Consider the following 23,603-nt stretch of genomic DNA (forward strand, 5'->3'; position numbering starts at 1 on the left):
GCTTCTGCCTCTGCTTCTGGACTGCTCTCTGCCACAGCCTCTTCCTGCTCACTAAACCCTGCTACTGCTACAGCTTCTAACACGTCCTTCTCCCAGTCTTCTCCCTCTCACTATCGTCCCACCACCAATCCACGGACTCTAACCCTTCTACCCTTGGGGCTCCCCAGCTGGTTCCTCTTACCCAGGGGTAGGCAACCTAAGGCCCATGGGCCACAAGTGGCCCACAGGGGTCATTTAACCGGCCCATGAGTGGCCCCCAAACTGAGCTGCCCACTCAGCGAGCCGCTGTGAGCTGCACTAAACTGGCAAAGTGCAGCACGGGGACTTGCTTCTGCGGTGCTGGAAATCACATCTGTGCGTGCTCAGATGCCAAAAATTGCACCTGCACAGATGCCGACACCGGAAATCTTGTCTGCGCAGATGCTGGAAATTGCGGCCACGCACACTCATGAGCATGTGTGATCCAGCCCACGGAGGGATGTCCGCTGGAGTGAACTAGCCCAGGCAAGGTAAACCTTGCCGACCCCTGCTCTTACCACTCCTCTGCATCCAACCAGTCCATGACAGTTACTGGGATGATGCTATTGGTCAGACCAAACATTAAAAGCTATTAAGTGCTGAATAGGGGAGCTTCCCGATTATCTGTTTATCGATATTGCAAAGGAATTAGATGGTGTTGCTATTGAATGAGCTTTTGTTCTGATTTGTTTGCAGCGGGAGGCTAGATGACACTGCATCAGAGCAAATGTTGCGTGTTTAGACCTTTTACCTTTCCCCAAATAAATTCACACCAGAGTCAGATATTTGGTTTGGTTTTTGGCAGAAATTTAAGCCACAACTTTATTGATTACAACCAAGTGAGTGGTTGCATAGGTTCTAGTTCGACTAACTCCCTGCACCCTTGCAGGGGATGAACACCAGGGACAGCTTCTGGGAGGAGCACCAATCAGCCACCCGGCTGTCCCCAGGACTTGGGCGCAGGCCAAACCCCTTTCGGGGAATGCCAAACCAATGATTCCCTGGATTCCTCTACTGGAATTCATTTGCATAGGCATGGCCATCTCACGTGCCACGCCTATCACCTGAACCAGAGCCTATCCGCAAGTTGTGACTATTTGCTACGCTGCAGGCGAAACCCAAATGGCACCAGCCAATCAGCCAAGTGGGGAAAGTTCCTGCCATGCCCCTGCCCCAATGGCAGAAGACACACGCTGGCATAGCAAAGTCAAGCACAAGCCCTAAATATAGGGAGAGGTGGGCAGGTGTTCCGTTGTGAAAGCCCCAAAGAGGAAGCTTGTAAGCCTTGCATGGGCTTAAATAAGTCCTGCGTTGCTGCTTTTTTTCGACACCCCATTGGTCAGATTGCACCCCAGCAACACGGGGCCGACCTATCAGGGGTTGTGGCTGCTTCCAGATTACCACCCACCCAACACCGGGTCAGGTGGCCAGGTCACACCGCAACACGTGCCCTCTTTTATGGAGGAGGTGCTTTACCCCATACTTTTGGGGAAGCAGGTTTGTTGGCACAAGGCCTCCCAATCATCTATAACTGCACGACCTGAATTTGCCAGCATGTGATTGAATCCCACCCCAACAATAGTGACAGTCTGGAAGCACCCTAGGATGCCTCCACTGCAAGCCAAGGTGCCTGGTACCCAAGTTCAGTCATGGGCACCAGTGTACTGGAAGAAGCAAAGATCACCAGTGTCAAAGTAATGATTCTTCAACACCAACTTTGTTGGACTAGTCATGTTGTGCGGATGCCTGATTATTGTCTTCCAAAGCAACTACTCCATTGCAAGCTTTAAAATGGTAAGCGTAATGTTGGTAGTCAACAAAAGAGGTTCAAAGACTCTCTAAAGGCAAATCTTTAAAGATGTAGTATAAACACCGACAACTGGGAAACACTGGCCTGCGAGTGCTCCAATTGGAAAACAGCCTTTACCAAAGAAGAAGAAGAAGAGTTTGGATTTGATATCCCGCTTTATCACTACCCGAAGGAGTCTCAAAGCGGCTAACATTCTTCCCCCACAACAAACACTCTGTGAGGTGAGTGGGGCTGAGAGACTTCAAAGAAGTGTGACTAGCTCAAGGTCACCCAGCAGCTGCATGTGGAGGAGTGGAGACGTGAACCCAGTTCCCCAGATTACGAGTCTACCACTCTTAACCACTACACCACAAAGGTGTCATGGGCTTTGAAGACGCTGGAACTCAGGGTGAAAAGGAGAAACGTGCTAAGAGGAAGAAACGCTTGGCAAACCCTCATCATGATCAACTCCCGCCTGGAAACTTATGCCCCCACTGTGGAAGGACGTGTGGATCCAGAACTGGCCTCCACAATCACTTACAGAACCAGTGTTAAAACCAGGTTTATGGAAGACAATCTTACTCGGCTATGAGTGATTGCAGAAGAAGAAGAAGAAGAAGAAGAAGAAGAAGAAGAAGAAGAAGAAGAAGAAGAAGAAGAAGAAGAAGAAGAAAGTCATGAGACAACCTCCCTACCTCAACCACCACCAGAAATGCCTCTTCTCCACTCCCTGGTAGTAAAACCACAATAATAAAGTAAGCATCCAACAATCTGATCATGAAATCCAGCATCACCTGCCTAAAGCAGCTGCTTCATTCTGCACAATCCTAGGACCGGATTGATTGTCACAGCTGCTTATATGTACCTGCCCTTCTTCGTGTTATAAGCTTGAGATCACACCCCATTGCTAAGAGCTTCAAGGCAGCCGATGATTTGCTCCTAACGCAGTTCGGTTACAGAGCAACCTTTTCCCAGACAATATTTCCTTGCGGCTGGTGTGTTATTACCACCAGCTGCCAATGTTTAACTAATGGCTATTATCTGTGACATTTCCATCTTCTCAAAAAGGAAACAAAAATGGCTTTCCTTAATTAGACTTGTGCCCTAAATACCGCACTCGCAGTCAAGTTTATTCCCGGTGCCCTCCATAAGGACTTTTGAAGGAGCAGAAACCGAGGTAGGCATGTGTGGTTTCTCAAACTCATCTTAGATTACAAAGCCTCTAATTTTTGCTTCTTGGCCCAGTGCACACGCAAAGTGTTCTGAATTTCTAGATGGGAGGAAAATGGGCAGATAGCTGGCAATTATTCTTTTTTAAAGGCCAGAAACCTGTTTCAGTTTTTTAGGCCCTTGAGGAGCACCCTTTATGCCAGCAGCATTTCATTAGAACTGTCAGGAGCGAAAGTGAGTGACAGCTGGAAAACTTCATTATGTGTGTCAGCAGAATCGCAGCTAAGTTTCGATTAATATTTAGGTCTTGGTATCTGCAAAATCAACCTTTTCCTTTGCTTTGAAAACTCTCCGGCTAATACCCTGCAGACTTACATTCGTTTATAAAAATGAGTCACTTCTAGAAAGATTGCCTTCATCTCTATACTCCTGTATCTTTTCAGCTTTTCTTGGTAGAAACATTTTGAATACATAGACACACACAGGGCTACAGCCCCTGCTCATCACCCTTCTACTGACTGGGGCAGATGAGCATTGAAGTATTGTAGCTTTTAGAGAAATACCCCTCTTCAATGTACTTTATATCAAACCAGGTTCCATGCAAATTCATAACAGAAGCCACAGTTACACTGTGGAGTGAACAGTTCAGGCAGCTTTGGGGCATGCAGAGAACTGGAGTTCAGCACAGGGAAGGAAATAATCAAGTGAAGACAATTTAGGGTCGCCATATTTTGAAGAGCAAAAAAGAGGACACATTTGCCGACTTCTACTTTTAACTAGAAAAAGTAGACTCCCTAGAAAAGACTCCCTAGAAAAGACCCTGATGTTGGGAAAGATGGAGGGCACAAGGAGAAGGGGACGACAGAGGATGAGATGGTTGGACAGTGTTCTCGAAGCTACTAACATGAGTCTGGCCAAACTGCGAGAGGCAGTGAAGGATAGGCGTGCCTGGCGTGCTCTGGTCCATGGGGTCACAGAGTCGGACATGACTGAACGACTGAACAACAACAACAACAACTTTTAACTACAGATCGCTGTGATGACGCTCATTTTAATTACCCCTACTATATGCCAACCTAGCAGTTCAAAAGCATGTCAAAGTGCAAGTAGATAAATAGGTACCGCTGCAGCAGGAAGGTAAACGGCCACATGACCCAGAAGCAGTCTGTGGACAAACGCCAGCTTCCTCGGCTTATAGAGCGAGATGAGCGCCGCAACCTCAGAGTCGTCAATGACTGGACCTAATGGTCAGGGGTACCTTTACCTTTAGCTTTTACTATATGTAGGCTATTGAAGCTGTGATATATTGCTAGTAGCAATGCTCTTAACTTTCAAGAGCAAAATAATAATAATGCATATTGCTCCCTCCCTTGCCACGTGAAAGCATTTGGGCTCATGTTCACATCGCAGGGGGGTGTTAGCTCTTGCCCTCCCAGACTCCTTCTCCAAGATCTTGTAGCTGAGTCAGCGTCCTTTTAGTTCAGCCACAGGAGAAGGGATTTCTATAGTATGTAGCTAGTTTAAGATGCTGCTCTGTTGTGATTCTCTGCTGCAAACTAGCTTAGCCGGGTGCCTTAGATCTGAGTCTAAAGCACTATAATTTGTTTCTTGGGTTACAACAACAACAACAAAAAACCTGAACATTTTGCCAAATTTTAAAAATCCGCCCAGACAGAAATTTTAATCCTGAGAAAAAGGATGTGTCCGGGAAAAAGAGGACATATTGCAACCCAAGATGACTTTCCTGACCCTGTTTCAGTGTGAACTTCGGCAGGAAAAAGCAACTTGAAAATGCAACGGGAGGAACAAACTCACAACGTTTCAAACCACAAATGTGAGCATACTCATGGTTTCCCCACAGCAATGTTTCTAGTGCACTAGTAGCAATTGGAACAATGTTTATTCACTTCAAAAAATTTCAGTGTGCAGGAGTTTGGTGTTCCGATTGGCCTTATATGGTGACCGGGCTGGATTCACTGCATAATGTCCGTGAAGCACAATGGATAAGTTGGCATTGTGAGAGAGCTCACTCATTCACTTGCATGTACATATATAAATATTGGCCCTTTGACCCTGCCACCGATCTGAGCAGAATAAAATAAACTGCATTATTTTGTGCCAGGTACTAAGTGTGATAAATATACAACACAAAACACACTGAATTGTGCCCCTACACTAAGAAATGAATAATCGTTCTGACTATGCAGTTAGTTAAAGCTATGGTTTTCCCAGTAGTGGTGCATGGAAGTGAGAGTTGGACCATAAAGAAGGCTGATCAGCGAAGAATTGATGCTTTTGAATTATGGTGCTGGAGGAGACACTTGAGAGTCCCATGGACTGCAAGAAGATCAAACCTATCCATTCTGAAGGAAATCAGACCCGAGTGTTCACTGGAAGGACAGATCCTGAAGCTGAGGCTCCAATACTTTGGCCACCTCATGAGAAGAGAAGACTCCCTGGAAAAGACCCTGATGCTGGGAAATATTGAGGGCACAAGGAGAAGGGGACGACAGAGGACAAGATGGTTGGACAGTGGTCTTGAAGCTACTAACATGAGTTTGACCAAACTGTGGGAGGCAGTAGAAGACAGGAGTGCCTGACGTGCTCTGGTCCATGGGGTCACGAAGAGTCAAACACGACTAAACAACTAAACAACAACATAGAGTGTTATTTCCCCCCATATTTTTGAAAGAACAGACTTCCAAAACTCAAGCTAGAAGTCAATGGAACAGATAGTCCCCAAACTATAATCAAGTTTCAAATTTTGTGTATTGTTTACATTTGTGGCATAAGAAGAATCAGCCTGTGGAATACCAGTGAGGACTACTTCGTACAGAAAGGGTCTTTCTTTATCAAAGCTGGAGAAGTGATTGTTAGGTTTACATTGGAATGTTGCTTACAGTCTTAATGAAGAGGTTTTACTACAACATCGTAATAATTTTGCATGAATTCCCCTCCTTCCCATGTGAACTGACCCCCAAACTATCCAATTAAAATTGTTCAAGGTCGTAACCATTTAATGCCAAGCAGGCCAGCGTTGTAAAACAAGATTGTCTGTATGCTGTGAGAATTGCTTCTTTCAGTAGTAGCAGGAGATTTGGGGGGGGGGGGTTGCTGGCTACTTAGCACATATTTAGATTTCAATGCTTCACTAGGAAGCTAAATAGCCACTCATCAATCATGGAGCACCCTTGGTGTAAAAAAGAAAGTATTTGTTTTAAATGGGCAAGACATTATGGCATTGATCGTAAGGACATTAGAAGAGCTCTGCTGGATCTACTGAAAGTTATGTTTAATTTGCTTCTAACCATGGCCACCCAAGGTGGCTCTGGGAAATCCACAAGCAGCGCATGAATTTCGACATTTTTTCTTTTTAAATTGTTTAATAAATTTCTATATTCATCCAAGGACCACAGGGTGGTTTACAAAAACACAAAACTGCTTAACAGAGTACCAAACAAAAACAATACCCTCTCAGTTTAAAAAGCTATCGATTTTTCAATTAGTCAAAGGCCTGGGAAGAACAGGAATGTTTTTGCCTGGTGCCTAAAGATATGTAATGAAGGTGCCAGGCAGACCTCTCTGGGGAAAGCATTCCACAAACGGGGAACCACTGCAGAAAAGGCCCCTTCTTGCGTTGCCACCCTCACGGAGCAGGAACACGAAGAAGCACCTCAGATAATGATTGTAAGGTCAAGGTCTGTTCATATGAGGAGAGGCAGACCATGAGATATTGCAGTCCTGAGCCATTTAAGGCTTTATAGGTAAAAACTAGCACTCTGAATTGGGCCTGGAAAGTAACGTATTGGCATTACGTGCTCAAACCGTCTGGCAGGGCCGTCTCGTCATAGGAGCTGGGTGGTGCGGTGCACCAGGGCACCAGGCCCCCCAGGGGCGCCCCGCGAGCCTGCTGGCATACCAGGCGCCCCCTCCCCGGCGGGCAAGTTACAAGCCGGCTGCCCTCCGGAGCCCCAGCTGGAGCTCTGGGAAGGGCGCGCAAAGCCCCGTGCCGCTCCAGCGCCACGCCCCTCATCCCCCGCTCGCCCACCTCCCTCCCGCGCTGGCCGCCCCTCGGGGGATGAGGGGCATGGCGCTGGAGCGGCGCGGGGCTTTGCGCACCCTTCCCAGCGCTCCAGCTGGGGCTCCGGAGGGCGGCCGGCTTGCAGCGCCACGCCCCTCATCCCCCGCTCGCCCACCCCCCCTCCGGAGGGGCGACCAGCGCGGGAGGGAGGTGGACGGAGAGGCGGCCCACCAGGGGCACCGAGGGATCGTCGCACCAGGGCGCCCGATCCCCTTAAGACGGCCCTGCCGTCTGGCGCCAATGAGCAACCTGGCTGCCGCCTAACTCTGCACCAGCTGAAGTTTCTGAACCATCTTCAGAGGCAGCCCTATGTATAATGCATTGCAGTAATCTAACCTAGAGGTTAGAAGACAATACTCAGCTCCTGGTGCTCCTCCTGAGCACCAACTAGTAGTGTCTCTGAATCTGAAGGTTCTAGTGCGCCCAATAGCCAACGATGGCCCTATTCTCCATGTAGCTGCCTAATTCCCCTTCAAAGTCATGTATGCTAACATCGGTTGTGACCAGTTTGCTGGAATGAAGTCCATAACTTAGTAAGAAAAAGATCCCCATATCCTCTCACACACAAGCGTACATACCGGGGTAGTTGAGCTAAATATACTGAAGCGCAGCCAGCTCTGACAGCACCAACCATGTGTTACAGCGCCCATCCCAAGGCACATGGTCAATTTTGGCAATGCCCATTATATATAGGCTATAGACATCGTCATCAATCAGACTTCACTCACTACTGAGAGTGATGGATGTGGGAGAGTTCACCCTTTTGCAAATGATCCATCAAGCCAAGCCATTCACAGAGATCTGTATGGATCATGCTTGCTAAAACAACATGCTCGTAGGATTGCCAACCAACCAATATTTTGCTAGTCTAATCTGTAAAACCATCTTCTGTCATCTAACTATTACCAGGATGTGTAGAAACAGGATAATTCAGGTTCTGCTTCCGAAAATGCTTGCCAAATGATGTTCTCTGAGCTTGACACCCAAAATCCTGCCCTGGCTCTTTCCCTTACCCACAAGGTTTTGCCTTGGCTCTGCCTCTGACCCAGCTGCTGTTGTCTGCACTGGGTCTGATCCTGAGCCACACCCAGATATCCAGTATTAGTAAAATCAACAATGGCAACCCTAAAACGCTCATCTTCAAAAATCACTGCCATTTAAGAATGCTGGCCTGTAACTAAAATCAGTCATAATACAGTTCATAGATATGTATTGAGTGATGCACTTTTGTCCCAGTGTTATGGGAGTAAGGACTGCCTCTCGCAGAACATATTCCATAACAGAAATTGCCACATTATGTTCATTAATCATAAGACAGTGACATTTCAAGTAGAGGGCCCAAGGTTATGGGACTTCCTGAAATGGTAAGTGACAATAAGATGTGTCAGTCAGGGAAGGAGGGGGAAAGAATTCAATTCATTAAGCATTCCTAAACATACAGCTTGTGTCAATGTGACAGGGATGATGGCGTTGTGGCACCGTTCGCACCTATAAGGAGAATATTTCACTGGTCTGACATGATCGCTACTGAAGTTACAGACAGCACTAATAAACCATACTTGAAATCCGTCTTCCTGGGTTTTATGATTCGGACTGTTGCTAGTGGGAATAGCGGACAGTTTTAGGTCCTGCATGTATATGCCTTCATAAACTTAAGGTCATGAACCGTCCAAAGGGCCGTCCTTTTTACAGCTCTCCCAAAATGCAGTGGCAGCAATTCAAGGTGTTGGTTTTTAGCAAGGGCATGGCTGGGCAAAGGGGCAATTTTTGGGGATGCTTTCATTAGCACTGAAAAGGAGAAAGGTTGGCTGCTCAGGAAGCACTGCCCTCCAGCTAAATAGATCTTGTTTGCCCTTCCCTGACCCTGCCTGGCTAAGTTTGCCCATGTGACCACTCCAGGAAGCATCTCCCTACCTGCAAATTGGCTGTGCGTACCCCCCAGCAACATCGGCACAAGCCCAGTGTGATTAGCTGCTTAGCATAATGGATGCCGTCATGTTCATAATATGAACCGCAACTGTGATTGAATGAGATCCCATGTCTGAATGAAGCCCTAATAGAAATAAAGTAGAAAGAAGCAAATAATTGTGTGCAGAGAGTAGGGGAATGGCAGTGGACCATTTTGGGGGAGAAAGTTACAGTAGTATTGACGGGGGTGTCAGAAAATATCCCCTCCCTCCCAAAGTGCTCTTTTCAACCTGAAAACTGAAACAGGCAAACATTTGTCACAGTCTTAGTGTTAACTTCTAAAGGCTTAACTAGCTCAGGCTGTAATCCTAAACACACTTACTTGATGCAAAGGCTCAATAAAACACGTGGGGCTTCCTTCTGGGTAAATGTACATACAGTTGGGTTATAAGGCCCTACATACCTTAATACATCTGCACTGAGGGCCAACCACAATAAGCAAGATCTTACAGATTTTACTTGTGACTGTCTCATTCATGCAACATGACAAAGCACGTAGAGACAAATTTCTGGGCTTCGACCTTGCACTATTGGGTCTACCTGTTGGAGATCTGCACCTGAACATTTCCCAGAAGTTGTTTATGTTGATTACCCCTGCAGATTCCTTCGGCTTGATTATCATATGGTATCTCCCACACTAAATTTAGAATAAGACATGAAACGTCTATGCAGATAATTAATGTTCCGACTGAAAAAACGAGTGTAACCCAGCAGATACAGAGTTAAACTTAATGCAAAAAAGGTGTCATGTCCAACCTTTGCTCTCTTATCAAACGTAAAATGGTGTTAATAATGACCAACCTTGTTGTTGTTCAGTCGTTCAGTCGTGTCCGACTCTTCATGACCCCATGGACCAGAGCACGCCAGGCACGCCTATCCTTCACTGCCTCTCGCAGTTTGGCCAAACTCATGTTAGTAGCTTCGAGAACACTGTCCAACCATCTCATCCATCTCATCCTCTGTCGTCCCCTTCTCCTTGTGCCCTCCATCTTTCCCAACATCAGAGTCTTTTCCAGGGAGTCTTCTCTTCTCATGAGGTGGCCAAAGTACTGGAGCCTCAACTTCAGGATCTGTCCTTCTAGTGAGCACTCAGGGCTGATTTCTTTGAGAATGGATAGGTTTGATCTTCTTGCAGTCCATGGGAGACCAACCTTAGAAGGGTGCAATAAAGTTGGACAGTATTGATGGCAAAGTATTAATCCTATAAAGTTTTGTATACATTATTTTGATTGCTGTTCATTAAATGCATTAAAAATGATACAAACACATAGAGCCTCCTGTATGTCACACATTTATTGTTGACCCTAAACTATTATGGTATGGCATCGTATTTTTTCCAACAAAGTTCCATTCTCTGTTGCTGCACTGCTTTCTTTGCTTTATCACAAAATATAAGTAATTTGGAAAACATAATTCCAAAAAAACACATGCAAGGAAATCACAACAGGATCACAAATTATTAGCCAACTTGGAAGGTCATAAATTTATTTAAACAACCTCCAAATAGTCCCTGATCACATAAACAACCCCTGTGAACATTGTTTTTAAGAGCTGGTCTGGTTTCCCATTAACTAATGTGCCAGCCTAATTTGCTCAAATGGATATAATCCTGAACTTATGCAACAGCTTCTTCTGTTGATGAAATGCTACACTGTATTACTTCTCAAGGTGAAACATTATCTCTGAAAAAGATTTCTCTCTCAGATCAATAAATCTTGATACTCCTGTCAGGTTCAGACAAAGGGCTTTGTTCTTAGTCTCACTGGAAAGCAAGCAAAAGTTGTAGGGAGCAGAATGCTTCATTGTTCGGTTTCTGCTTGTCTCCTTCGCATTTATGTTGCCAGTGATTATGCAGAAGAGGAGTTGGCCAAGTTTTTCAGCTCCATTCGAGTTCTGAGCGAGTGCCGTGGGTCACCGGTACTTTGTCCACTTGTCTCCCCACCCCCAGGCATAAAGAGAGAGAAAACAAACATGAAAGCTCACTTTGCTTTTCTAAGGGATCTGAGTAAAAGTAGGAGAGCTGGATCCAGTAAAACTAATCTGAAAAGTACACAGAGTGTAGCAGCATCCCAGGAAATGGGCAAGAGAAACAGCCAAGGCAGCGGTGGCAGAAAGGAAAGTGGGCGAGAGGGAATGAAAGTGGTTCAAAATATCTTGAGTGGGTGCATGGATAGCAAGGCCAAGGTTTGGAGGAAGGATGGATGGGATGGGATCAAATGGGATGAAATCCAAATTGATATGGAGCCACACCCACACAAATCATTTAAAGCACCCTTTAACCGTTATGACTGTCCCCCAAGAATCCTGGGAACTGTAGTTTGTTAAGGTTCTAAGTGTCCTTTACAAAACTCAATGTCTTTTACAAGCTTCAGGATTTTTGGGGGGGAGGAATTGTTATTCCTGCATTGCAGGGGGTTGGACTAGATGAGCCTTGGGATCCCTTCCAACACTATAATTCTATGATTCTTCTAAAGTAGAATAAGAGTACTTCAAATGTAGGATAGGTAGGGTTGGCTCAGATTAAGCCAATATATTTCCTGGTTCTTATCTCTCCCCCCCCCCCCACCGCTTCCTTTTTAGGAAATAGTTTGACTTAATCCAAACTAAACGCAATCTGAGCCTAAGTTTGTGCATTGCTTTTACAAAAGTAAAATCCTGAGCAGGGCCGTCTCGTCATAGATGCTGGGTGGCGCGGCGCACCAGGGCACCGGGCCCCCCAGGGGCGCCCCCGTGAGCCCGCCGGAATACCAGGCGCCCCCTCCCCAACCCGCCCCCGCCCCCACGGGCGGGCGCTCGCGCACCAGCGGGCAAGCTGAAAGCCGGCCGCCCTCCGGAGCCCCAGCTGGAGTGCTGGGAAGGGCGCGCAAAGCCCTGTGCCACTCCAGTGCCACGCCCCTCATCCCCCGGCCAGCGCAGGAGGGAGGCGGGCGGAGAGGCGGCACGCCGGGGGCGCCGAGGGATCATTGCGCCACAGCGGCCGATCCCTTTAAGACGGCCCTGATCCTGAGGCTTCTTTGAGAGGAGCCACGATAGTGAAACCAGCACAGGTTTGTAACACAGAGATGGACTTCAGGAGCCCAGAGCAGAAGTGCTGAGCCTAAAAACACAATAAGAACAGAAACAGCCTTGGAGATCAAAAGTTCCTTCCTGACAATGACAAAGTGGTAGTTCACCAAGGTTTCCGCATGAGCTAGGCGGCCTCTACAAGCATCATTTCACAAATCTTATTTACATTCCCCTTTTTGTTAACATTCATTTGTCATTCACTGTCAACAACAATTTCTCACTTCTGTTCTATGGGTGCTACCTGCAAAATGGCCCAGAGTATTTGCTGTTCTACAAGTGGCACATCACAGGACCGAGTTCAGACCTACCCCAAACAGAAGAGGAAAGAGACACTAAACACATGGCATTTGCTGCATTTGGCAGGGTGAGGAGAAGCTACTTTATTTAAGTCTTCAGCTATACCCAATTCTGGAGCTTTCATCTGGTCCCTATTTCATTCAGGGAGCACAGCCTACTAAAATTCAGTCAGATCAGTGATTCCCCAACTTTTCTTCCCCCATGGACCACTTGCGAATTGCTGGGGAGTCCCCCTTAATGGCTTTTCAGCCTGCCATCACAATTGTAATGCAGTGTGCTATGTTTTTTTTTTGTTTTTAACTATTTTTAATGCTTCTTTTTCTTCTCCTATATTGCATGACAATTGGAATTCAAATTACAATGCAGCAAAAAAAGAAATAAAAGAGGCAACAGCTATTAAAAAAATATAAATAGTTAATCCCACAGGTGTGCCACCTTCCATCTTCAAGCACAAATCCATGGGCCACCTGAATGAAGCTCACAGGACAGCCATGGCCTGCTGACCACAACTGGAGAACCTTGATTTAGATCAAGGGTGCCCAAACTTTTTTCAAAGAGGGCCAGATTTGATTAAGTGAACATGCGTGAGGACCAACCAAAGTTGTTGAGCTTTTTTTTTTTTTTTTGCATTTTACCCCAGGACATCCAAACACTTTGGGTTACAGACTCCGCTAGCCCGGAAGTAGTACTTCGGGTTAAGAACGTTACCTCAGGATGAGAACAGAAATTGTGCGGCGACGGCAGCGAGAGGCCCCATTAGCTAAAGTGGTACCTCAGGTTAAGAACGGTTTCAGGGTAAGGAAGGACCTCCGGAACGAATTAAGTTCGTAACCAGAAGTACCACTGTATACTGAAACGGACTTTGGACATGCCTGGTTTAGATGCTCTGATTTTACCCAGGGCAATGTTCTCATTCTGTTTTGAGATCGTTGTCTCGTGAGGAAAATGGTTGTGGTTTACCTCAGGTCCTATATTCATGTTGGGTGCATAAATGTATGCAACAATTTGGCAGATGTGGCCGAATCCATGAGAGTGGTGTTATCAGGCTGCTTTGACTTGGTCAGGTGTCTGCTAACGGCTATTATTGGCTCTTAAGAGGGAGAAAATGTACCAAGTATCTTTCCGAGGAAAGGGCATCCATCACTGTGAGGATAACTTTTTGCACAGCGGGTGGAAGAGGAGCTTTATTGTCTCAAGGATAAAAAAAAGGCCACCAGAAGAGAAGTGACCGTCAGGGGAGTAGAAGAGGAAAATTACTAAAGCAGCAGTCTTTTGGACAGGCTCAGGAGAGAAGAGCCAAGAGCACTGCGGCAAGAGAGGAGCTCACATTAATCAAGAAGAGAGAGATAGCCAGCTACAGACAGGAGCTTCACACACATAGAGCTAAATCTGGAAAAAGCAAACCAAAGAAATAACCTCTACGCGCTTTTGCTTAGAAGGCCTTCACTTCAGCAGGGTTCACCCCGTGGTTATTTCAGTAGACAAAATTGTTGAGCGGCAGCAAACTTTGTGCTAAACTCTCTGAATAGATGGCGCCGAGGTACACCAGAAAGAAGCCTTCGCTAAGAGCTAAGGGCTGTGGGGTGTACAGCTGTTAATGATAAATTAACATGTGCTATTAAGGTAAGGTGGGGAATACGCAGGAGAAATTGTTTTGAGGAGATATGGAGGGTGTCTGCAGAATTTGTACTGTGAAAATGGAAAAGGGTCAAACCATCGAAAGAGGTGTTGAAATTTTGGGAGGTTGGATAGCTACAATGGAATGGTCTCAGGGGTGGGGTGCACATTTTTATTCTTATTTATTATCATTGCTTTGTCAAAATAAAAGTAATTTATTTTTTTAAAAAGAGCTAAAGGCTGCCTCCTTGCATTCTGAGAGTTGTTGGGAGACAAGCTATAATTCCCAGAGTTCCCTAGGGAGAAGGATTGTTAAACCACTCTGGGAATTGCCGCTCTGAGAAGGGAAGATGGCGTCTCCCAAGAACTCTCAACACCCTAATTACTCTCTCTGTGATTCTTTGTGGGGAGCTGTGGCTCTTTAAAGTGGTATGATACCACTTTAAAGGTATAGCACAAATGGGATCCCGCAGTAAGTGCCACCCCCTGGGGAAGCGGTGCCCAATGTGCCCTGCCCCTGCCTCAGTGCCTCACCCCCTAGCTATGCTGCTGAAAGGTGCCCACCTGGGGGAAAAAGCCCTGTGTGTGACACACACACACACACACACAGAGAGAGAGAGAGAGAGAGAGAGAGAGAGAGAGAGAGATGGTACCAAGTATTAGTTTCACCATTTGGGGTAAATTTATCATCTTCTCTTAAATTGGGTAATCGTATCCATGAGTTATGCCCACTGGGATGAACTGGCACAGGGAATCTCCACTATCACAACACATTTGCACCAGCCCCATAAGAAGTCCAGGTCTCGGACCCCAAGTGGAGGTGTCTGGAAGAAAGGGGGAAGCATGATGGGCTAGACTGGAGCTTAGTGGGAACTGGGGATATGCCTTAATGGGGCATAACCTGACCACAGTCCACCAGTTTGTGAGGCAAACTGATCAAAGTGTCTTGGGCAATGGGCATGAAGCATGGCAAACTGGCTACCTCCTGGACACCCTGCTTGCTTGCCTCATGGATGGTGTGGGCCTGCAGAAGTTACGCATGGGAAGCTGCAGTCCTTCCCTTGCATTCTCAGGGTAGGGGGGGGGGGCTAAACTCCTAAGACATCAAAGCCCTCTTCAGGCATTTTACCCCTCACATGATGAGGAAGAGAGTGAGGATGAACCTGTTGGCCCTTCTCCTCATCTCCTGGCCCCACTGCCCTGCACACACTGAAGGCTGAATACCTCCATTGGGGAAAGGCAGGGGCCAATGCCATTAAGTCTCCGCAACACCGCCTGCACCATGGGCTTACCCAGGGGGGGCAGGGAGGGCAGCTGCCCCCCCCAGAAGCAAAATAAAATAAAATAAAATGGTTATCGGCAGCCTAAAGGGGGGGAAAAGCTCTCCTCCTAAAAAAGCTCAACTACTGGTCTTTCTCCCCCTCCCAAAATCTCAATAACAATTGAGCTCTTGCGCCGACAGTGTGTGTGTGTGTGTGTGTGTGTGTGTGTGTGTGTTGCACCGGCTGATGGTTGCAAGGGAGCTTTGGAAACTGAGTTCCCTTGCATGGTGAGTAGTTCCTTTGCGAGGGCTGAGGATCCTGGGAAACATGTCACAACCTGAACGACCATGGCTTGCCCCCCCCCTTAGTTTTGATCCTGGCTACACCCCTGGCCTGCACTCCATTTTAAGGCTTTGAAAGCTGCAGACCGTGTTGCTTTAGCATCATGCGAAGCTTCCTCTTGCCTGCTGCCTACTCTCAGTTTGGCTCAATGTATAGCTTAGCTAGAATTTGGAGAACTATTTTGTTGACTCCTGCAGAGTGTGCCCTTCCATGTGTTTTCATGTCCAGCGTGGCTTTTTGCGTTGTGTGTATGTGTGTCTTGAAGGGGTTTCCGTTTTGTTTTTCTCTTGTATTTTTGCAATCTATCGTAAGCCACCTTGGCAGCTGTTCAACGAAAAAGGCATGAAAGACACATTCAAATTAAATTATGTGGTTCACATCACACTCAGTCATCTTTATAGTGTTATTCTTCCCAGACATTGGCTGCTTTCATTTAAAGCATATCCCTGACCCACCAAACCCTGTTGCTTGTCCCCTACAAAGCTTTAATACCCAGTGTGCTTAAACTACAGTTCCTAGGATTCTTGGGGGATAGGGAATGTACTTTAAATATATTGTGCATGCACACGAAAGCTTAAACCCAGAACAAACTTAGTTGGTCTCTAAGGTGCTACTGGACAATTTTTTAAAATATATTGTGTGTATGCAGCCTTAGGGACCAAGTGGCCATGGGTGAGAGGAGAGTATCTTATGTCAGGTTGACTACCAAACTCATGGCTGAAGTGCTATTTGAATCATAGAATAGTGGAGTTGGAAGGGACCCCTGAGGATCATCTAGTCCAACCCCCTGCTGAAGTGGTACAATCTTGAATCGCAGCTCACGCCCCAAGCCAATAGATTCCGCACTTGTGTCAAATTCATGGAAGGAAGAGAAAGGGGGTTGTGAGAGAGTAAGACTGAAATGGAGTCTTTTGGAATGCACATGTAAGTCTATCTACCCATCGTATTGTAATCTATTTGTTTAATCTACAGGTTTCCTAAAAAGAATCAAGATTTACGCATTCTCTCCAAAGGATATTCTCTGAGATAGTTGCTGCAGATTTTACAGCGGCCGTTTGGTTGGCAATCATTATGAATCTCAATGTACACCCCAGCAAATGTGGAGGAACCCATGCTGGTGTTTGTTTAATAACTGGCAAAATTACTAGGATAAAGTCTAAGCTGTAACTGTTAACAACCTAGGATTATCTAATGTCTTCTGTAATAGCTCTATATATGCCTAGTCAGAGATGAAGATAAGTCCATTAAGGCTGCTACATACATTAGCAGAGCGGATAGCAAAATCACGTCTAGCCCGAGACTTTTACTACTGTTTGCTTTCGGACTGATTCATCAAGGCATTAAAATGTTCTCATAGGTCGGGGTAATGCACAGCTCAGGCCATTAAAACACAGTTTGATTCTGTAGTATCTTTTCTAAAAGTCACATTAAAAAAAATGCTTTATGGAGTTAAATAATGCATGGCACTGTTTCAAACCATTTTTAAGGAACTCATTCAAAATTCATCCTGGTATCCTCCAGGTGCTCCCCACTGGAATAGGAGCAGGTTTTTCTCCTTCCAAAGTTGTGCAAGGTTTCTTAGATTTCATCCCAAATTGCTTTATCTGTAAACCTACGATACGCCTCAAACAAACGAGCAAACAAAATCATATTATAACAGAGCAATTTGTTGACTAGTTACAATAGCGAGAAGTCTATTTAAGTAAGCGATTCCCAGACTGTGCGCCAGGAATTATGAAAAGGATGGAAATGTGCAAAAATAAAATAGAAATCAAGTGCTCCGAGCCTGGTGTTGGCATCGGAAAAGCACCATTGTAGCTTAAGTGCTGCTTGTTCATATTTGCATTGGGACCGTAACCCCTTGGCTCATACTGCAACACCATGGCGAGAAGTTCATGTGAAATAATGAAAGTTGAATAAGCAGGTGTTGTTACAGTATACAGTGGGTGTGCATAATGCATAGATGCAAGATCGAAGTTTTAAAAAACTTTTAAACAGCACCATCTTTAGGGCACAATTACACTGCAACCTCTTTCACCCGAACCTTTCATCTTTGGCCATTAAAAATAAATTTGTTGCTGTCATTTTCTTTTTCTAATAGGGTCAAAACAGGTCATTGGATATGCGTTAGGTTAGTTGCATAAATGTTAAGAGGGGAATTGTGAAATAGTGTTACGAAGGAGTTGGGGCGACTTGTGTTTTTAAACTGCTTATAACATTTACAGTGGACGCTCGGGTTGCGAACGTGATCCGTGCGGGAGGCACGTTCACAACCTGCAGCGTTGGCAACCCTCTGCGCAGCGTCTGCACGGGTCGCGATTTGGCACTTCTGCGCATGTGCAAAGCGCGATTTAGTGTTTCAGCACATGTGCAAGCGCCGAAACCCAGATGTAACCCGTTCCAGTACTTCTGGGTTCGGCACGGTGCACAACCTGAAAAAGTGTAACCTGAAGCGGCCGTAACCCGAGGTATGACGGAAATACCCCACCTTTCTTCCAAGGAGAAACACAGTGGTACACACAGTCTCTCTCTCCCATCCATCCCGGCCATCATTTTATCCTCACAACCACCCTGTGAAGTAGGTCAGGGTGTGAGGGTTCATCGAGGTCACTCAGTTAGCTTCATCCATGGCCGAGTGGGGATTCGAACCCACATTTCCCACATCCTAGTCTGACACACGGAAACGACAGCACCACCCTGACTTCCTTGTGCTGTTTGTGGAATTGGAAGAAAACTACACTTTGCTTCAGCAGCTGCAGTAAGAATGACCATGAATCAGTGATATATTGTTTGCAATTAATGTTCCAGCCTCACCTGCCATCAATTAATTAGTCTGAGCTGAGGATCATCTTGAGAGCAATTTGTGTTCTAGTGTTCCAACCCATTTTACAAATCAATAAAAACAATGCAATCCTTCCTTCACCACCGTTCCCTTTCCAACAGGTTTGTAGTACAGAATTTACTTCTCACCATTGCAGTAGGGAAAGGCTGTGCCAAATTCATTCCTGGTGTTTAGTTTATTTCAGTCTGCTGAGTTATACCAATAATTACCATTTGTTCCGTTACATTTTTGGCATGAACCCTCCGGTAAACATTACTGAAACAGATTGGCGCACTATCCTATATTCAGGGTGCTTGTATGCTACAAATCAATGCAAACTCACACGGCTTAGGACTAGCACCCTCCGATCAATATGTAAGTAATAAGGTATTATCACATAGGGCAACCAAGCATGCTATTATATAATACCAGGGCACAGCAGAGTCTGGTTTTTGGTGCTGTTGACAAAAGGGTAAATCTCCGCATGTATAAACTCCTTTGTTCACGCAGCTACTTATTCACAGCAACTGAGCTGAACCACTGAGTGTCTCCTCTAGTTCTGGCATTTCACAGGAGTAAAGATCAGAACAGCATCTTGACATCCAAAAATGTCAAAATCACCTTGAACCCGGAAAAATCTAACATCACTAATACAGGAACCAGGAAGAGATTTCCTGGAACAAGTAAAAACCAATGTTTTTTTGAAGTAATCGCACAGCCAACGAGGACATACAATGCGAAGTGGAATAAAAAGAGAGTAACAGTTTACACTGTCACGGCTACACAAAAGGTGAAATAGGCAAGAGATAGAGACTGCTGGGGTCATCTTGTCTGCTTTGAGACAATGTCATGTAACCCAGGGTGACCATATTTCAAAAACTGAAAATCCAGACACAAAAGTTGTTGAGCTTCAATGAAGTTTTTGAAGAAGAAGAAGAAGAAGAAGAGTTTGGATTTGATATCCCGCTTTTCACTACCTGAAGGAGTCTCAAAGCGGCTAACATTCTCCTTTCCCTTCCTCCCCCACAACAAACACTCTGTGAGGTGAGTGGGGCTGAGAGACTTCAGAGAAGTGTGACTAGCCCAAGGTCAACCAGCAGCTGCACGTGGAGGAGTGGAGACGCGAACCCGGTTCCCCAAATAACAAGTCTACCGCTCTTAACCACTACACCACACTGGCTCTCTATTTGAGCTATTTTTAAGGAAATACGCCAAAATCTAGACTTCTGACATGGATTGCCATACGTCCAGATTTTCCCAGACAATTAAGCGACACTGTTGGGCAACTCCAATCTAACCTCCCTGCGAGCAAATCAGGATAAATGTGCAATAAGCAGATCACTAGGCACTACCCCATGTCTGTTGACCAGCTGCTGCTAGCTGCAAACTGTTGATGGGCTTCTGCTCTGTCTTTTTATGGGTTTTTATCTTTAAACCAGACTGGACAGCTCTCAAATAAAGAACCATCCCCTGTAAAGCATAACCACCCTAGAGGTAGAGGTGCCTTCCTAACTCCCTTTCGGAGTAGTTACGGGATCTGGGAGAACACAGAGGGGCCTAGACCTGCTCTAGAAATATTTCTCCTTCTGCTGAATGTGGCAGATCCTAGGCAGATGCCAAGGGCAGCAGATATCTGCTCGTTCCTTAACAAGATCCCAAAAACATCAGTCTCATATCCGTCTGCCAAGGAAAACACATGCTACTTGAATGCTAACCACATACCTCCTAATGAGCCATGAGTGGCAGATTACTGTTGCTAGTTTGCTTTGCTAATAAATAAAGCCTTTGTTCAGGAGGGCTTTGTTCTTGGGCATTTTAAACACCTTGTTCTTTCCTCTCATTTACAGATACTGGGAGATGTGTCACTGGTGATGTAAAAGCAAACAAAGTGACATGTAGAAAGCTGCATCACACCAACGGTTCAAGGAATGAAGTTGAAGTCATGCTTCAAGTCGAAAACCGACGGCAGCCTTCTATGAGCTGTCAGAACACGCCAACTGGGAGTATGGGGGGGAAATACATTATTTTATTTACACAGTTTGTATCCCACCTTCCACCATAAAATAGCTTTGTAATTTAGTGCTGATTTTAATTGTTTCAAACCACTTGTTTTTAACTTTTTAATTGATAACCTTTAACCCTGGGGCCAGCAACCTAAGGCCCACCCATGGGTTGCCAGTGGCCCACGAGGCTTCGGCCCATGGTGACCCCTGCTGCCGCCCCCTCTTACCGGCGCGGTGCAGCACGGCACAGCGCGGGGACCGACTTCTGGGTTGATGGTGCCTGTGCGCCATATGCGGATGTGCACCGGAAATAGTGTGTGCACAAGCGTGTGGGACAGAGAAGCGCCCATACGCATGCACACATGCTATTTTCGGTGCACTTCCAGGTCAGAGGAGTGCCAGAAACAGCGTGAGCACATGCTCACGGGCGCTCCTCCAACCCGGAAGACTGTGCATCGCACACGATCTGGCCCATCCTCCGACGGACGGAGCGTCGACCGGCCCATCCTTGGATAAGGTTGCCGACCTCTGCTCTAAGCGGTTTACAAGAAGTATTAAATTTTTGTCACACTCGAGTGGAATAAGTGGGCCACATGGAGCTACGATTCTTCCATGGTAAAAAAAATAATAATCATAGAAGTCTATTCATTCTAAAGAGATTTAATCATAACAAACAGGCATGTATAGCAGTTCTCAGGAAGGCTGTTATTTTCACCAAATACGAAGGACAAGACGTAAGAGTTAGGCATACAAAAATACCATCATCTTAAAACATCTGGGAGAAAAAAGCTTGTTGGGATTTCTAGACACTACCTACGAACAAGCAGAAAATGCATTTTAGACATTCAGATTTATAAGCAGCCATTTGATATATTCCCTTCCCCACCACACTTTACAGTGTCAATATTTGGCAGCATTCTGTCAAGGCAGTCCAACAGCTCATATATCAGCAGGGCCACTTAGCCCTTGACCATTAAAAAAAAAAAGATACACATGAAGATAAATTACATACATTATTGCAAATGAAACACATCAAAGACGTCAATGAACAGCCATCCAGGAGTATGAGCCTAATCCTTTTGTATCTATTATGAAATGAATAGGAAAGAGAGAGAGAGAGACAGACATACAGACCGAGAGGAAGAAAATGCATCCTCTGATTTTAACATGAGGCGAGATGCCACCTCTGCACACATAGTGCCCCCAAGCTAGTATCAACCTTCACAACTTATCATTTGCCAGCTAACAATGCTTGAAAGGGTCTTTGGAAATGTAGGTGTTTTCAGGGTGGGCAGGCTACATGAACTATCAACATAAAAGCAAGGTTTTTGAAGAGAGGAGAAAATGTATTTTTTTTAATTAAAGAAAAATGTGTTTTGCTGAAGAAGCATGCATGGCAGAAACCATTAATGGAGGGTTTAGGCTGCAGTCCTAAAACAAAATTACTAGGGAGTAAGCTTCATAGGAGACAGTGGGATTTAGAGAAAGATTGGCTAATGTGGTGCCAGTCAGATGTTGTTGGACTACAACTCCCATCTTCCCTGGCCTTTGGCGTTGTTAGATAGGACTTGTGGGAGTTAGAGTCTAACAACTTCTGCAGGGGCATCTTAGCCATAGAGGCTAGTGGCGCGGGGAAGCACAGCACCACATTCTGGAGGGCGCTGGGGAAGAGGCGGAGGCTGGACACGGCGCTTCCCGGCATCAGCTCACCACCCTCGTCCGCCTCCGCCATGCCATGCCGTGGCTGGAGCCTCCTCGTTGCCGGAGAAGCCATCCTCCAGCCCTGCCGGCAGTGCCGCACCGAGCCCGGAGCCTCTGTCCCACCAGAGGAGCCGCCCTCCCGCTGCTGCCTTCCCGGAGGGAAACGTGGGGGTGAGGGGCACCGGAGGGAACCTTGCACCACGGCGCCAGATAAGCTTAAGACGGCCCTGAACTTCTGGATTGCACCATGTTGCCTATCCCTGTATACATGCCTAGGACTGCACTGCTGACATCTTGAAATGCAGGGCCACAATCCAGCCCAGGCTGAGCATTTTTACGTGCTATAAATTTCAATGGGAGGGTAAGCACAGGTTTAAAAAACAAATCCAACAGAATGGTTCCCTTCGGCTGAGCTAGGAATGCTTCAGGAAATCAGTTTCTGTGAATTCCAGTGCGAACTAACCAGATCCATGCTTCCTGGGCTCATGTGCTGATTGGAACATAATTACCCATCGGTGAATTTTGCAACACAGTTCTCAGCCCCAAAAGCGTACCCAACTGCATTTCGGAAATCATACATTAGAATGAAACGCATTTAGAGATGCGTACATGGGACGCGGGTGGCGCTGTGGTCTAAACCACAGATCCTAGGACTTGCTGATCAGAAGGTCGGCGGTTTGAATCCCCGTGATGGGGTGAGCTCCCGTTGTTCTGTCCCTGCTCCTGCCAATCTAGCAGTTTGAAAGCACGTCAAAGTGCAAGTAGATAAATAGGTACCACTCCGGCAGGAAGGTAAATCGCATTTCTGTGCGCTGCTCTGGTTCGCCAGAAGCGGCTTAGTCATGCTGGCCACATGATCCGGAAGCTGTACGCTGGCTCCCTCGGCCAGTAAAGCGAGATGAGCGCCGCAAACCCAGAGTCGTCTGCGACTGGACCCAACGGTCAGGGGTCCCTTTACCTTTACATGGAGATTAACTTCACTTTTGAGATGAAGTAAGTACATAAGAATGTTCAAGCAGATATTGTAAACGTTACAGATCAATGCAAAAACAGGATAGAATGTATTTGTGAGTGAACACAAATGGCATGGAAACAGATGGATCTGTTGTCCCCCAACATGTTCTAAATGTTATCTTAGCTGAAGTTGCCTATTATGGGAGGACATTCAGCAATAAGACCACCACACACAACTTTGAATACACCAGGTTCTGCCAAGTTATTTCATCCAGCTGCTCCATTGTGGTATGGAGGACTCTGGGATTCATGTGGAGTTTTGATCAGGGATTCCCTGTTCACACCTTGCAATAGCACCCCCCAAAGTAGCAGGAAATAGGATGTTGTGTCAGTCTTCCTCTGGTATGGTGGCAAAGTTTCTCGTGATAGTTTGAGAAAATGCTCAAGAAAGGCTGAGCATCATACAAGTGCTAAGCAAACATGGTGCAAATCGATCAAGATGAATGTCCAATGG

This window comes from Lacerta agilis, chromosome 7 (genome assembly GCF_009819535.1).
Source record: "Lacerta agilis isolate rLacAgi1 chromosome 7, rLacAgi1.pri, whole genome shotgun sequence".
Lineage (NCBI taxonomy): Eukaryota > Metazoa > Chordata > Lepidosauria > Squamata > Lacertidae > Lacerta > Lacerta agilis.